The 16,922-nt window shown below is 38.5% G+C and overlaps 1 long non-coding RNA gene across 1 annotated transcript; it reads left to right on the plus strand.

Annotated features, from left to right (window-relative positions):
• Nucleotides 1-2,204: 2,204 nt before the first annotated feature.
• Nucleotides 2,205-3,916, plus strand: LOC110595440. Its single transcript, XR_002481841.1, has 2 exons — nt 2,205-3,186; nt 3,550-3,916. It is a non-coding gene; the product is annotated as an uncharacterized LOC110595440 (long non-coding RNA).
• The last annotated feature ends 13,006 nt before the right edge of the window (nt 3,917-16,922 follow it).

The raw sequence follows: 16,922 nt of genomic DNA on the forward strand, positions 1-16,922 counted from the left end.
TGAATATAGAACATATCTTCATTTGCAGTTTTTTTCCTGAACACAAAAGATAGTCTTCCGAAGGATGAAATATTTTACTTCCTAAAGAAAAGCCATCATATCACTTGGGATCTCTAGTTTTCATGCCTGTGAGATATTTATATCTCCCCATAAAAAAATATTCTACATTTGAACATAGCCTGTCACTCATTTTCCATGAAGTATGTGCCATCTCTGCAGTGCTCTAGTTTGCCCATTCTCTTCTTGTCCAGTGAGAGGGTAGTTCTGTAGTTGGGCTTGTGTAATTAGTCCTTGCTTTTAGATGCATTTTTTTTTTTTACTAGAGGCCAACTACTGTTGCTCTCATTTATTTTGATATTGACAGATTGTGGATAAAGTAAGCCAGGAAAGGTGGTCAGAAGTCAAGTATACATATTTATTAGGAGGAACAACAAACTGTGAAGTGGTTAGAAAAAAGCAAACTTTCTTATTAGATTAGACCTAGGAAGTCTAAGTTGACCCCTTTGCCTAACTTCCCTAGAGAAGAACCTAGAATTTGGTCATCCCTTTATAGTAGACCCCCAAGTTGTTCTCAGGGTTTGGAGATGAAATTCTGAAGTATGTACAGGCAGATAATCTACTTCTGCTAACCTGAGGATGCTCTGTATATTTGGCTATTGCTCATAATGTAATATAACTATATTACATTATATTAAAATTGCCAATTCTGTAGCCCTTTGTAGTTTGCAAAGCACTTTACCATACACAAGGGGGACCCCAAAACAACTGGAATTATCTTTTGGAGGGCCGGCCTCTTATAGTACAGTGGTAAGTGTTCCAGGAACCCATTGGCATCAGTGTACCAGCTAGCATTGTGAGAGGCTGTGTTCAGCTTCAGTGAATTTTTTTTGGAGATTCTTTCAGTGTGTTTGCCCATTTCATAATGGGTGATTTACAAGAACACCTGTCCACACTGCTGAGTGTTGAGCAGTTTTTGACGAAAAACAGCAAGACCCATGTGCCCCATCCTCCCTATTCACCCTATCTTGCCCAAGCAACATCTTTGTTTCCCCAGATGAAAATAGTCCTCAAAGGGAAACATTTTGCAAATGTGGAAGAGATGAGACAAAAAACGGCAGAAGCACTAAAAATAATCAAAATTGATGAGATCGAAAACTATTTTGAGCAGTAGAAAAAGTGTCTGTATAGGTATATTGCATCAAGTGGCGAGTACTTTGGAGGTGATTGACGTTTAAACATGTTAAAAATACACAATTTTTAAAAAATAAATTCCGAGGTTTTTTTTTGGTCTTCCTCATATGTGCAATTTTTTTCCTCACCATAGCCCCTGAGGAAGTAATTGTTGTCCCCATTTTATAGATGAAGAGACTGAGGCACAGAGGGACTAAATGTTTCGTGCAAGGCTACACAAATGTGTGTCATTATTCATCTTGGAATCAGGACTCCTAACTCTAAAGCACATGTTCTTTTAACTATATGTGGAACAGAAATTGCCTAGCCATGAACACAAGAAGGCTGGGAGGAAGAGTCCTATTTGTGGATATTCCTAATTTTGTGTAAGTACCAGAACAATTGAGGGCCATACAGCTATGAAGGACTTAGTGGAAAGAACACAAGAAGACTACTATCTGAAGCCAGTATTAGTGATAAGAAAACAAAACTACTGATTTGTGCTTCATTAAAGTGAACGCATTTCTCCAAGCAGGGAGAGAAATCTTGCTTCCCCAGCAGTTGCTGTATGTATGTACAGACTGTGCACTGCACAATTCTAAGGAACTGTGCAAAGTGGCATACCTACCTTTCTCTCAGATACCCTCTCCACCAAAAAAAGGTCAGAATTAAAGATAGTGAAGATTGTTAAACAGACAGTGACCCAACAGAGAAAGGAGTGTATGTTGGAGTCTAAGACCCCAAGCCAAATAGCATTCTGACTAGGGAGAAATTCCTTGAAACAGACCTTAAAAGGCAGTGCAAAAATTGAATCACAAAGAACGTTTATCTTTAAATACTTGTTAACAGCTCCTAGTTCTCATTCTTAATTTTTACCAATGGAAAAAATAGTAGAGTCTTAAAAAATTTTTTTTTAAAGAGTCAGAGTCTCACTCTGTCATCCAGGCTTGAGTACAGTGGCACAATAGTGGCTTATTGCAGCCTCTACCTCCTGGGTTCAACTATCCTCCCACCTTAGCCACCTGAGTAGCTGGGATTACAAACAGACATGAGCCACTGCACCCAGTTAAAGTCTTAAAATTTATTTTAAATAATATTCATTAATGTTCTCAGCTTTTTGCTTGTGGAAATAATTTTGCTTTAAACTATAACATAATCACAAAGTCATCACCATTGAAATCAGACTAGGAAACTAGTATGGAATGCACTGCACAATACTCTGTCCTCTAAAGGGGTGATCACCATGAACTATGGCACCCAGTGGCAGGATGCTGTCAGCCCTTTAGAAGCCCTCATATTGGAAAACTGTTTTGCCTAAGGATTAGAAATGTGTTTATTTTTAAATAAGGTAAGACTGATGTGACTCTTATTAAGAAAAAACAGATACTGCTATTAAGCAATACTTTCATCTTCATTAATTCATCCTTGTAAGCCCTTATGCACTTCTGACAATTAGATACCCTTGGTAGGGTTAAGTATGCCTTTGCCCTCCCTTACTTTCCCCTCCTCCCTCCACCCTCTATCTCTGGGCTCTCTTATTATGGAGTTTCTCCATAGTCATAGAGAAAAATAAAAATAATAAACCTCATTTATACTAAGGTCCTACGGACTTAGTGCATTACTCTTCCCAGGAATACCTAGATTTTAAGAGATGCGAGTACAGCAGACATGGGATGGGAGAAGAAAGATTTTTGGGGATAGGATGTATAGCAGCCTCAAATTATATTGCTGTTCTCTAGCTCCAATATTCCCAGGAAAATTGACCATTAAAGCAATTAAAGCTCACTGACCTGCTAGTTCATTTTGGTCAGCTGAGTGCCTTCAGGATATTTAGCCATTGTGCAGTTTTGGAAGCAGAGAACTAAAGCAACAGTACTTCCTCTTGACAGCTTCCATTGGAACTGGGCTATTAGATCATTCACCTTTGTCCTATATTTACTGTAGGACACTTGGTGCACGTAACACCACTTATAATGAGCGCCCCTGGTTCTTACGTTTTGGGGTGTGTGGGTAGAAGTTGAATTTCCACTTCTTAAGGAAAGCTCTCTGACAAAAAGTTCAGAGAAGTAAAAAGTAACCCAGTGTAACCTGTTATAGCAATGAAAGCATTTCTGGCCTCATCTATGAAGAACCTTTGGTCTGTTGTGATCTTCTTGATAATAAGGAGTTTGGGAGCTAAAATGAGTTTGGTGTGTGCAGGAGAGTCATGGAAGGTTAATGCATTTTTTTCTTTAACCCTGAGCCGTGTCTAGGCCAAAGGGAAAAGCAGAATAAACTGATTCATATGAAGAAGTCAAATAATATCAAATGGACTAAAGGGTATGGATCATTAAAATGTCAGTGGTTGAATGATGCTTTTTCAAAGGTAATTGGGAATAGTTCTTTCTTGTTACTTATGCATATGCAGTAACTGCAGCAGCAGCAGCCCTAGAAAGTGAGCCCAGGGCTTCACATCTAACTTAGTCCAAAAGCTAAATGATTTAATGTCAAGTTTTAATGCTAGGTACAAAAACTCTGAAATACATTAAATTTCAGCCCAAGCAATTAAGAAATGTTTCTGAAACATTAAACTTGTATTTATGTTACTAAAATTCTAACACAAATTTTAAAAACGTGTCTCATACATATGCTGTACTAAGCTTCATGATGCATTTCTAAATTTGTGTATGATTTGAATATATGAAAGAATTTATACAAGAGTGTTATTTAAAATTATTAAAAATAAATGTATATAATTTGTACCTATCGTAGATTTGTTGTTTTACTTTTTTATGTGGTAGAAGTTGTTCAGTGTCTTCAAATATATGCTAAGGATCATTTGTTTCCAACTCACTTCATGAAAATCTTTGGCCCCTTCATTTATTGATCATACATTTTGTTTAAGTTAATTAAAAGAATGTTTTCTACTTGGAAAAATAAAAATAACTCATGAGGAAGATTCCTCCTTTTAAGGGAAAAACCATACCTGAAAAGAAACCATATTAATATATATTCTTGTTGGTGCCTATTCCCTCTGAGATCCATTGGGGTTTCCATGAAAATTTTGTAGAAAAAACTTGCTCACTTTCTTTTTCATATGTGTAAAGGATTTCCTTTCTTTCATACATATCTGAAAGAAAACTATGTTATATATGTTTATTAGGTAACTTGTAAAGAAAGTACTTCTTTTTATTAATTTAAGGTACCCTTGAAGATCATCTATTTTGACAAAGCTTGAGTGTTTAGGCATGCCATCAAGAGAGCCCTTTTTCTGAAAAAAAGAAAGAAAAAGCAAGAGTTTTATAAACTTAAATTGGTTGATTCAGCTTCAGTGGGTGGATATTTACATTTTAAAGCCCTGTTTTTCTTTTCTAGTTACACAAGAAAACAGGTTTTATTACTTTATAATCACACCTTACATGTTTATACATGTGGTTTTATGACGTCTATGAATTGGGTATTATCTTAAGGGAACAGATGAGCATGGGAGAAATCTAAACAAAGTTTCAAAGGAAAGTAAGCATACAAACTTACCGCACTGAGGAAATATTGTCAAAACCTTACCTTTATAGTATTATATTCATACTTTTAATGAAAGTCTATAAACAAAGACATTTGTGAGATTGCATTATCAAAACTGGTTGTACTCATTTTCCATAAGAGTATAAGATGCATATGTTAAAAAAAATTTCACATGCTCCAATATAATTGCATCAGTTACTTCAAAGTAACAATTGTGCTTAGTTATATTTTAAAAGTTAAGCTAACTTAAAAACAAAATGTTTTTCAAGAGATTATATCATTAGGAGTGTTAACTTACAGGTTATAAAGAAATCATCATAATTATTGTACAGGCTTTCTAATACTTCTGCATATAAAATCAAAGCCATGAGGCAATGTTAAATTTAAAATGTGTTGCTTGTTTGTATGAATAACAAAATAGGTTTTAAACCTTGTGTGTTGAATTGAGCACTGAACTTCAGACAGTTGCAGAAAACAACAGGCAAAATTTGTTTTCTTTATATGTAATAAGAGTAGGCTTGGGTAATAAAGGAAGTTTATTTGGGAGGAACTCTTCTTTTGTGGTTTCCTTTGCGTTGTCAGGCCAGCTGCTAAAATTGTCTATGTCAGTATTGGTTTTTTAATCTCTTCCCAAAGGAGGAGGAATCTCAGCCCTTCCCATATTTGTTACCAGTCTAATCTGACCGTATTCAACTCGTGTATAGTTTCCTATATGCCAGGCCCTCTGATGTCTGTTTCCTCTGCCTATAATATCCTTGAGAATGCTTATTCATCCTTTGCAAACCCCTTGTAAAGTTGATCAGTCCTTAATTCATACCCTCGTTTTGCCTAATGAATACCTCTCTTACTGCACATATTTTATTATAAATATGTGTTGGTTTGTGTCTTCCCAAGTAGACTCTGTATTCCTTGCAATCAGGAGCATTTATTCTTCTGCCTCTGGCATCTGGCGTATTACTGGTACATTGTGGGTGCTCAGCAAATGGTTTAAAACAAAAGGTACTTGACAATACATGAGTTGGTATGTGAACTCATGTGGTAAAATACTGTAAGAAATCTTATATTCAGTGGGTAGGATAATATTTCTTATTCAAGAGAGGTGTCAATATATGGGCTTCAGAGGGTCTGAGAAACCCTTGAAATCATATGCTATTTTGTTTATGAATGCAATTGTGTGTCTTTTTTGTTCTGAAGAGACAACCCATATCTTTAATCTAGTCTCAAAGGATCCATGATCCCAAAAGGATTAACAACTAACTACTTAGATGGGAATTACTTCATGTTTGTCAGCAATAAAAATCCTCCCACTGAATGTCAATTGGTACAGTTGGTAAATTCGTCTTGATTCAAGCAATTCCATTTCTGGGAATTCTTCATAGGCAGAGACTTCTGCACATTTTTTTTCCAGAGTGGTGAACTCATGTAAAATTCCTAAAACTGAGGACAAAAAAATTCTAGCTGCTCAAGCATAGGGATGTAGTTTAGTGCATATACTTGTAACATACAGTCACTAAGAAAGATTAGGAAGAATAATTAAAAACAGAATCAAAATTAAGTGAAGAAAAATGGTATATTTTGAAGATATACATGCAATTTCACCTGTGGTATATTGTTTAGAGCAGGAGTCCCCAACCCCCAGGCCACAGACAGATACGTTAGGAACTGGGTCACACAGCAGGAGATGAGTGGTGTGCAAGTGAGCAAGTCAAGCTTCATCTGTATTTACAGCCACTTCTATCGCTCATATTACCACCTGAGCTCTGTCTTCTGTCAGATCAGAGGTGGCATTAGATTCTCATAAGAGTGCAAGCCCTATTGTGAACTGTGTACCCAAAGCATCTAGGTTGCTCCTTTCTCATGAGATTCTAATGCCTGAGGAATCCCCCCTTGCCCCACCATCTGTGGAAAAATTGTCTTCCATGAAACCAATCCCTGATGCCAAAAAGGTTGGGCACCGCTGGTTTAGAAAAAATTGTATATGTGCACCAGGAGCCACATTTAAAATTATTCATTTTAACATTGTTACAGCAAAATAATTGGAAGTGGTCCAATTGTCTGTCAGTAGAAAAATGAATACATTGTAGTCCATTCATATGCTTTTTTATTTTGCTTCGTTTTTTTGAGTCCTGTATCACTCTGTCGCCCAGGTTGGAGTGCAGTGGCACAATCATGGGTCACCTCAGCTTCGATCTCCTGGGTTCAGGCGATCCTTCTGCCTCAGGCACTGGGACTTCAGGCACACACAACCATGTCTGGCTAATTTTTTGTAAAGACGAGATCTCGCTATGTTGCCTAGGCCAGTCTCAAACTCCTGGGCTCAAGCAGCCCTCCTGCTTCGGCCTCCCAATGTACTGGGATTACAGGCATGAGCCACCAGACCTGGCCCATCCACATACTTTGAACAGAATTGTATGCAGTAGTGGAAAATGAATGGATTGCAGTTATATACATCAATGTTATATAAGTTATATAACAAAGTTATATACATCACAAAACATAATGTTCAGCAAGGGAAGTAAGCCATAGAGAGTATATAAAGTATAGTTTCTTTTATATAAAGGCCCAAAATGGGAAATAGAATAGTATGTTGTTTAGAAATGTATACATATGTTGGAAAACTAAGAAAAACAAGGGAATAATTAAGACAAAAGTAGAGATAACTTTGAAAGAGAGGGAGGGATGCACAGATTTCTTCAAAGTTATTGATAATGTTATATTTCTTAAGCTCTGTGTGAGTACATGGCTTTTATGGTATTCTGTTTTAAAACAATATGTGTGTGTATACCCACACTGATATATATATAACATTTCATAGTGAAAATGTTTAAAAAAAAAAGGTTAAAAACTTGTAGACCCAACATAATATCAACTATGTTGACAAAACATTAAAAAATGGAAATAAATATCATAATTTTTTTTGAGTTGGAGTCTCACTCCATTGCCCAGGCTGGAGTGCGGTGGCACACTCACAGCCACCCCAGCGTCGACCTGCGGAGCTCCAGCGATCCTTCCGCCTCAGCCTTCCAAGTAGCTGAACTACAGGTGCACATTACCATGCCTGGCTTATTTTTGATTTATTGTAGAGACGAGGTCTCGCCAAGTTGCCTGAACTGGTCTCGAACCCGCAGTTTCAGGCAAAACACTCGCCTCCATCTCCCAAAGGGCTGGGACTACAGGCTGAGCCACCCCAAGCCCGGACAAAATATCATCACTTGATATCTGTGCTAAAGAAAAAACAAATCCACTACACGTATTTCATAATGACAAAAGAATAAATTCATCAAGAGGACGTAATAATCCTAAATGTGTATGTACTTAATAACAGAGTTTCAAAATACATGAAGCAAAACTGATAGTACTGAAAAAAAGACATAAGCAGCACCACAGTTAGAGTTAGAGCTTACAACCCTTCCCTCAACGAAACAACACTATCACCACTTGAACTAATTGACACAGAAAACTCCACCCAACAACAGAATATTCATTCTTTTCAACCGTGCATGGAACATTTCTCGGGATAGACCATATAATGGGACATAAACTAAGTCCCAACAAATATAAAATATCAAATAACAAACTACGTTATCTGACCACAATAGAATTAACTTAGGAATTAGTAACAGAAATATATCTAGGAAGTTCTGAAATATTTGAAAACTAATATGCTTCTAAATAACACACAGGCCATAAGAATAAATGAAGAAAGATGAGAAAGCATTATAGCCCTTTGCATTCGGAGACATCTTATGGATCACTTACCAGCAAGTCCACCACCCTTTTTAATGAAATAGTGAAAAACGTGTCACTTCCTATTAAATAGCACAATGCTGGGCTCGGTGGCTCAGCCTGTAATCCCAGTGCTTCGGGAGGCCGAGGTGAATGGATTGCCTGAGCCCGAGGGTTCGAGACCCACCTAGGCAACTTGGTGAGACCTCATCTCTACAATAAATCAAAAATTAGCCGGGCGTGGTAGTGCACACCTGTAATTCCAGCTACTTGGAAGGCTGAAGCAGAAGGATCGCTGGAGCCCAGTAGGTTGAGGCTGCAGTGGCCAGGAGCGGCCACACCTTTCCAGTCTGGGTGACAGAGTGAGACTCTGACTCAAAAATAAATAAATTAAATAAATAAATAAATAGTACAGCGTTGAGACCATTTATTTTATTGTAATGATACTTGGCTTATAATGGAATTTTGGACATTGAAGAACTTATTTATGATGAAAAAATCAAAATTTTATATCTCATATTTTTCTAACGTGGTAACATGTGAAACAGTCACCAACATGCATTGTAGGCTCGTTGATCCATATTGTGCAATAGTAATTTGTTTGATGGTCTTCCACCTGATGTTTTTCTATTGAAGCAGACAATGCAGTCTCGTTTTCTTCCTCCCACATTAATAATATGTAATTTATTGTCCAGTCTGTTGTACGAGGATGATGTGGAAGGATGCACTCGTAATTCCTGAAAGCCACTTCTCAACTGGTTGATCAGAAACTTGACAAACTTCAAATGGGACATCGGTTTTTCTTTTCTTTTTTGGTGCTTGGCACAGTATATAGGAGTTAACACATATTTCTAGTCCCCACAAGAATAATTTCCTCCACTATTTTAAAGATTTTTGGAAAAAAAATAAAACAAAACCACAATATGTAGAAGCATATTGATCCTCATGACCCGCACCACTCATTTTTGCAATATAATTTAGAATCATTTCAGGCTTTGTGACTGATATATTTCCCCCACGTAATGTCCCTGTGGTCGATTTCATTCCTGCATGATTCAAAGAACTGAGAGTTATAACGATCTTTTTATCCTTCCACACAAGAAGTATAAGATTATTTTTCCTATATGCTCCTTTTTTTCCATGAAAAATTTGGCTTTTTGATTTGTGCTGATATTTCCTTTCTGTTGACTTTGATTATACTAGTAAGATGATATTTCATCTTTAGTAGCTCTTCTGCTAGGGCAATACTAGTGTAATACCTGTCAGTAAACATGTGGTATCCTGCTGCATTGGGAAGTTTTTCCAACAATTTTTATATAAATGTAATGGAATTTTGGTGCTTATTGGAAGATCGAGTCGAATGATGTTTTCTGATGTTATGTTCCATAGTAGGTAGTTATTGAAAAACAGTATACCCCGTTTTTGAATCAGGTAGCACATAAATGTGTATACCCCATTTGGTAGGCTTATTTGGATTGTATGTTATAAGTGATATTTGTCCTTTAATTTCTGACTTAGTGCAGATAGTTATATTCGATCGGTGCCATTCAATACTTCAATACAATCTGCCTTCAATTTCGAAAGTCTCTTTCTTTTAAGGCTACAGTAACTTGCTTATTTGTCTTTTCAAGTTATGCCATATGATACAAGGGGTATATCCACAGCTACCTTTCTTATACAAATGCTCTTTATCGCTAGCGCTATCTTCTGTTACAAAGAAGTGTCGGCACCACTGTGGAAGCACTTCACACATTCTCTTTCAACATAACGTCTGCTAATTTTTTAAATGTATATCTCAATATATATTCTACCTCTTTTTAAAAAATTCCATCTCTTTTTTGCTTTTTTGTTCAACTTGAATGGAAAACTTCAAGGAACATACATTTTTGAAAAATTTGAGCTGGCATAAGTTTCTCCTGTATAATCATCAGCAATGTGTTAATTTCCCCTTCAGGGAACATCTGAGTGGTTTGCTAGATTTATGATGTCCTCTCAGAGGGGACAACCTCATGCAAAGGGCTATACTGAGTGAAAATGAAAACACAACATTTCAAAATTATGGTATGCAACTAAAGCAGTATTTAGAGGAAAATTCAGAGTAACTAAAATGTCTATATTAGAAAACAATAAAAGATCTCAAATTAATGACTTAAGCTTCTACCTTAAATAACAAGCAAAAGAAGAGCAAAATAAATCCAAAGTATGTGGAAGATAGGAAATAAAAAGATAACAGCAAAAATAAGTAAAATAGAAAACAGAAAAATCAATGGAGCTAAAAGCTAGTTTTTTGAAAAATTTACTAAAATTTATAGACTCAAACCAGGTGATCAGAAAAAATTTAAAAAGAAAAGAAGACATAAACCTATATTGGAACAAGAGAAAGGAAATGGCTATATATCCCACAAGCATTAAAAGGATAATAAGGGAAGTTTATGCCAATGAAATGTGATCACAGATTTCTTAAAAGACACAGACTACTATGATCACTCAAAAAGAAATAGATAACCCACACAGTCCTTTATCTTTTAAATAAATTGAATTTGTAGTTAAAAATAAAAAACAAACAAAAAAGAGACAACTCCAGGTCCAGATAGCTTCATTGGTGAATTCTAGAAATATTTTGAAAAGAAATATTACCAATTCTACATGAAATCATCCAGAAAAACTAAAGATGAACTTATTCTATGAAACCAGCATTACCCAGATACAAAACCAGACAAAGACACCACAAGAAAACTACAGACCAATATCTCCCATGAACATAGACACAAATATTTCTACAAATTTTTAAGCAAATTAAAGAAAACAATACTTTTTAAAAATTGTACTTCATGACCAACTGGAGTTTGTTCCATAAATGCAAGTTTGGTGTAACATTTGAAAGTCAATCAGTGTTATTTGGCTGGGTGAGGGTATTCACACCTATAATCCCAGCACTTTGGAAGACCAAGGCAGAAGGATCTCTTGAGGCCAGGAGTTTGAGACCAGCCTGGGCAACATAGTGAGACCTTATCTCCAGAAAAAATTTAAAAATTAGCCGGATATAGCCGGGCTCGGTGGCTCAGCCTGTAATCCCGCGCCTTTGGGAGGCTGAGGTGAGTGGATTGCCTGAGCCCGCGGGTTCGAGACCCGCCTGGGCAGCAAGACCTCATCTCTATAATAAATCAAAAAATCAGCTGGGAGTGGTAGCGCATGCCTGTAATTCCGGCTACTTGGAAGGCTGAGGTGGAAGGATCACCGGAGCCCAGCAGGTCAAGGCTGCGGTGGCCGGGAGCAGCCACTGCACTCCAGTCTGGGCGACAGAGTGAGACACCAACTCAAAAAATAAAAAATAAAAATAAAAAATAAAATAAAAATTAGCCGGATATGACAGTATATGCCTGTAGTCCTAGCTACTTGGGAGGCTGAAGTGGAAGGATCACTTGAGCATAGGCATTCAAAGCTGTGGTGAGTCGTGATTGTACCCTGCACTTCAGCCAGGGTGATAGAGTAAGACTCTCTCCCCCTCTCAAAACAAAACAAAATGCAATTAACAAAGGTTGAAAAAGAAAAATTATGTAATGATCATCTGAATAGATGCAGAAAAAGCATTTGACAAAATCCAATATTTACATGATAAAATGATGATGATGACGATTATAGTCTCTTATGATATTGTGATATAATAAGCAATATGTATTTTGGTCTTTGAATAGCTCCCAGCTAGAGCTCTTAAACCCTTGTGATTCCCTATGTGATAAGAGATACAGGAGCATCTTATAATATTTAGTTTTTGTCCCTGACTCCTAAAATAACTCCGGAGTGATAAAGGTAGAAGGAATGTCATTTGTTATTTATAGGAAGTCCCTGTCAAACACACCTGAGTTAATGAGGTGACTTTTGGAAAGCACCTCAAGATGGGGTTGAAGGTTGCCAGAGGAACCAACCATAGAGTTAGAGGATTCACAACTCCACCTTCCAGGCTCTTAGGAGGAAAGAGATGTTGGAGATTGAACTTAAGCATCAGTGGCCAGCGATACAATAAATCATGCCTACCTCAGAAAGCCTCCATCAAACCCTAACTGAAGGCTTTTGAGGAACTCCCAGGGCCGTCTTATTTTTTCATTCCCATTGCCAGCCACTGACCCTGATACCAAAAAAAAAAAAAAGACACCTCAGTAAATGTTGCTAAATGAATAAGTGAATCACCTATATCACAGTTTTTGTATCCGTAAATATGGTAACGATGTGTAAGTATACTGTAGTTGGTAGGCATTGAATAAGGGCAAACTTAAACTAAAAACCAAATAAACAGTTGTTTTGGAAAGCACCACATCACTTGTAAGTAGGGGTGTTTGTGAGTGACCTTGGGAATATACAACATAAAGTGCCCTTCAGTAGAGTGGCATTGATGAAGCTCATTCCTTCAGTGCAGAGAGAGATCTCACCCACGGACAGGGTTACATATACTCATACACGGTGGCATGTGCTGACTGGGTGGGAAGCAAATACAGTCCAATATGTGGATGTTTTTGGTGCCCTCCTCTTCCTGCCTTTTTCAGTAGCTTGCAGAACCAACAGGCTGCATCTCGGCTTTTTAATTTCCCCAAAACATTTTCTAAATGAGCTATTGTTATCTTTAATCACCATGGCTAGGGGATTATCCAGCCTCATTTGAAGAAGCTATTTTTGCAGAAAGATGAGATTCTTTCAGACAAGGATAAAGACATTAATGTTGTCTGTTAAGATTCTGCTTTAGTTGAGATAATAATTTTAGGGTAATTAAGCAAATTGTACAGATTCCAATGGGCCATTAACCCCCAAAGGAATTATCTGAAATGGAATTGTTTTAAATTATAAAACAAGGAATTTGACAACAGTTGCATTTTGAATTTCCTTCAGTTAAAGTGAAAAGATAGCAATATCAACAGGTACTGTTCTGGGTAAAGAATTAACTTTACTTATAATCTGTATCTCATCTTTTTGTATTAAGAGATAGAGATTATTAAGCCCTTAAATAGGAGAGTTAAAGTATCAGTTCAGTATACTAAAGAAGAAGTAAAAATATGCCAGAAAATATAGGCTAATGGTGACAAGTGACACTCAATTAAGCTATGAGCTTCCCAGTGACCAACAACATGGATTACTTAGATATTATTATTATTATTATTATTTTATTTATTTATTTTTTTTGAGTTGGAGTCTCACTCTGTTGCCCAGGCTGGAATGCGGTGCCATGCTCATGGCCACTGCAGCCTTGACCTACTGGGCTCAGGACATCCTTCCACCTTAGCCTACAAAGTAGCTGAAACTACAGGCACGTGCTACCATGCCCGGCTTAATTTTTGATTTATTGTAGAGACGCAGTCTCTCCAAATTGCCCAGGCTGCCGGGTTTGGTGGCTCAGCCTGTAATCCCACGCCTTTGGAAGGCTGAGGTGAGTGTATTGCCTGAGCCCGCGGGTTCGAGACCCGCCTGGGCAGCGAGACCTCATCTCTACAATAAATCAAAAAAATTAACTGAGCGTGGTAGCGCACGCCTGTAATTCGGCTACTTGGAAGGCTGAGGGGGAAGGATCGCCGGAGCACAGCAGGTTTAGGCTGCGGTGACCAGGAGCAGCCACTGCACTCCAGTCTGGGTGACAGAGTGAGACTCCGACTCAAAAAAAAAAAAAAAAATTGCCCAGGCTGGTCTCAAACCCCTGGGCTCAGGCAATCCTCTCACCTTGGCCTCCCAAAGTGCTGGGATTACAGGCTTGAACCACTGCGCCCGGCCAGATATTATTATTTAATTAAAAGATGCATATGGGAACATTAACCAAAAATCACTTTTTTGAGGGTTCTAAAAGATAATAACTTGCAGAACAAAGAGCATCAGCTTTGAAAGCAGAGATATGGGCTCTAGCGCAGGCTGACTGGGTGGGAAGCAAACACAGTAGGATCTTGGGCAAGACAATGGATGGCTTAGTCCTATTGTCATTACCTGTAAAAGCAATAATGATGCTGACCCCTTAAGCTTGCAGTGAGGTGAAGTAAAATCTCATGTGTGGAGCTCCCTGGCACATGCAAAGTGTGCAGTGAATGATAGTTCCCTTCCTCTATTTAAGAGGTCTTTAATAAAAATGTTCCAAATAACGTGATGTTATTCTTTTTCTAGTGATCAGAGAATTGGATTAGTTACCAGATAGTTTGTTTTGACTAGGAGACCAATATATAGCTCAGTATTGGAGTAAGGTCACTCCTAGATTTGGGGTGTATTTGGAATTAAACAAGATACTTTCCTGAGTTAAATTGCTGCTGTTTCTGTGTTTTTAATGGGTGGTCTGGGGCCAGGATGGCATCGCAGTGGGCTGAAAGAGCCAGTGAGGCATCCTGTAGGCATTCTGTGGTCCCACAGGGATCCATAAGAATTGCCATATTTGCCTCCATGGGGAATGGATGAAAAATGAGGAGAGCAGGCTTGGGAATCGCACATTTTGGGTCTATTCTTGCTCTGTTATAAGTTTAGAGTGAACTTGGACAGACCAATGAACCCATCTGGATCTCAGTTTTTCTTTTTCTTTTTTTTGAGTCGGAGTCTCACTCTGTCACCCAAACTGGAGTGCAGTGGCCGCTCCCGGCCACTGCAGCCTCGACCTGCTGGGCTCCAGCGATCCTTCTGCCTCAGCCTTCCAAGTAGCTGGAGTTACAGGCGTGCGCTACCACGCCCGGCTAATTTTTGATTTATTGTAGAGATGAGGTCTCACCAAGTTGCCCGGGTGGGTCTCGAACCCGCAGGCTCAGGCAATCCATTCACCTCGGCCTCCCAAAGCGCTGGGATTACAGGTTGAGCCACTGAGCCCGGCTCAGTTTTTCCATCAGTAAATCCAAGAGGTTTAGTTAAATGTTCTCTATGAGGGCCTTTTAAAATTCTTTTATTCTATTAGATGAGAAAATCTTTAGTTCTGGTTATGATTTATTAATTTATTCTTTCTCCAACATTTATTAAATACCTATTGTATGCCAGGTGCTATAATAGACTACAGGGTATAGAATTAAAAGTCCCTGGTCTCTAAAGAAGCCAGACACAAAGGCGTACATATTGTATTATTCCAGTTATAGAAAACTGTTAGAAAAGATATCTTTAATAAAAGATATTTACAAATGGTAGATCAGTGATTTCTGAGGTTGAAGGGAGATTGACTTGAACGGGATCTCCAGGGAATTTTGGGGGGTGATGGAAACATTTTATTCATTTTCTTTTCTTCTTTCTTCCTCCCTCCCTCCCTCCTTCCCTCCCTTCCTCCCTCCCTCCATTCCTTCCTTCTGAGTTGAGGTGTCACTCTGTCGCTCAGGCTGGAGTGGAGTGGCATGATCACAACCACCACAGCTTACCACAGTTTTGACCTCTTGGGCTCAGGTGAGCCTTCCACCTCAGTCTCCTGAGTAGCTGGGACTACAGGCACGTGCCTCCACACCTGGCTAATTTTTTTATTTTTTAGATAGAGATGAGGTCTCACTCTGTTGCCCAGGCTGATGGAATACTGTAGTTCTATCATCCCTGAAAGTTTTATTGGAGAGCCCTGTTCTATGTCTTGATTGTGATGGTAATTACATGAGTGTGTAAGTTTTCCAAAGCTCATCAAAATGTACGTTTCATTGTATGTAAATTCTATCTCAATAAAATCGATTTAAAATAAAAATCCTGCCTCTCCTAGTCTCAAGGAGCTCACACTATAATCGGAGAGACAGCCAGGATAACAACGACAGAGCTAGGTGTCACAATGAAGATAATAAGCTCAGGGTATTTTGAGAGTCCAGAAGTGGGGCATCTACACAGACTGAGCCTTAAAGCTTTTTCTGAAAGTGTGGTTGGGAGAACACTGGGAATTAGAGAAGGGGAAGGAAATATATTTTAGACTATAAGAATCACTAGCACATATAGTTCCTTTGTGTGAATTAGAAAAAGGCATCCCCACTTTGGAATGAACTCATAGCTTGTCAAGCAAGAGAGAGCCTTGTCTGAATTTCAGGCTCCACTCATCCTTCAGCTGGGTGTACTTGTATGGGCACAGCCTGTGCAGCGCACCTGGGGGCATGTCACACAGAGAGGAGGCCTCACCTTCATCCTTAGGGGGAAGGAGGTACGGCAGCCACTGCAAGTGTAATGTTGGTTCTTCCCTAGGTCCTGATCTGCGCTCTCAGTGTGAAGTTACCACAGTTAAGGGGGAGGCAAAGTCTATCATCCCCTCCTGTGAGTCACAAGACATTAAGTGTGTGTGTCTTTACAAAATGTCCACACAATTGATTCATTCAATTATCCTTCTTTGCCTAAAGCTATCGCTGCTTTGCATATTGAAATGTGCAGCTGGAGCAGGTGCTTGAAAGCGCTCCCTGGTGTCTTAGAATCATTTTTCCAGCAGCTTCTGGCTCTCTTATAGTCAGGCCTTGGGTTTAGATGGGTGGGGATCTGGCCATGGTACTGAGGATGACCGATCTAGATAGGAAGATCCCCAGGATCTACCTATGCCGTCTGTAGCAGTCTCTCTCTCCCTCTCTCCCTCCCTC

This window comes from Carlito syrichta, unplaced genomic scaffold (genome assembly GCF_000164805.1).
Source record: "Carlito syrichta isolate Samal-C Ts95f unplaced genomic scaffold, Tarsius_syrichta-2.0.1 Scaffold82277, whole genome shotgun sequence".
Classification (NCBI taxonomy): Eukaryota; Metazoa; Chordata; class Mammalia; order Primates; family Tarsiidae; genus Carlito; species Carlito syrichta.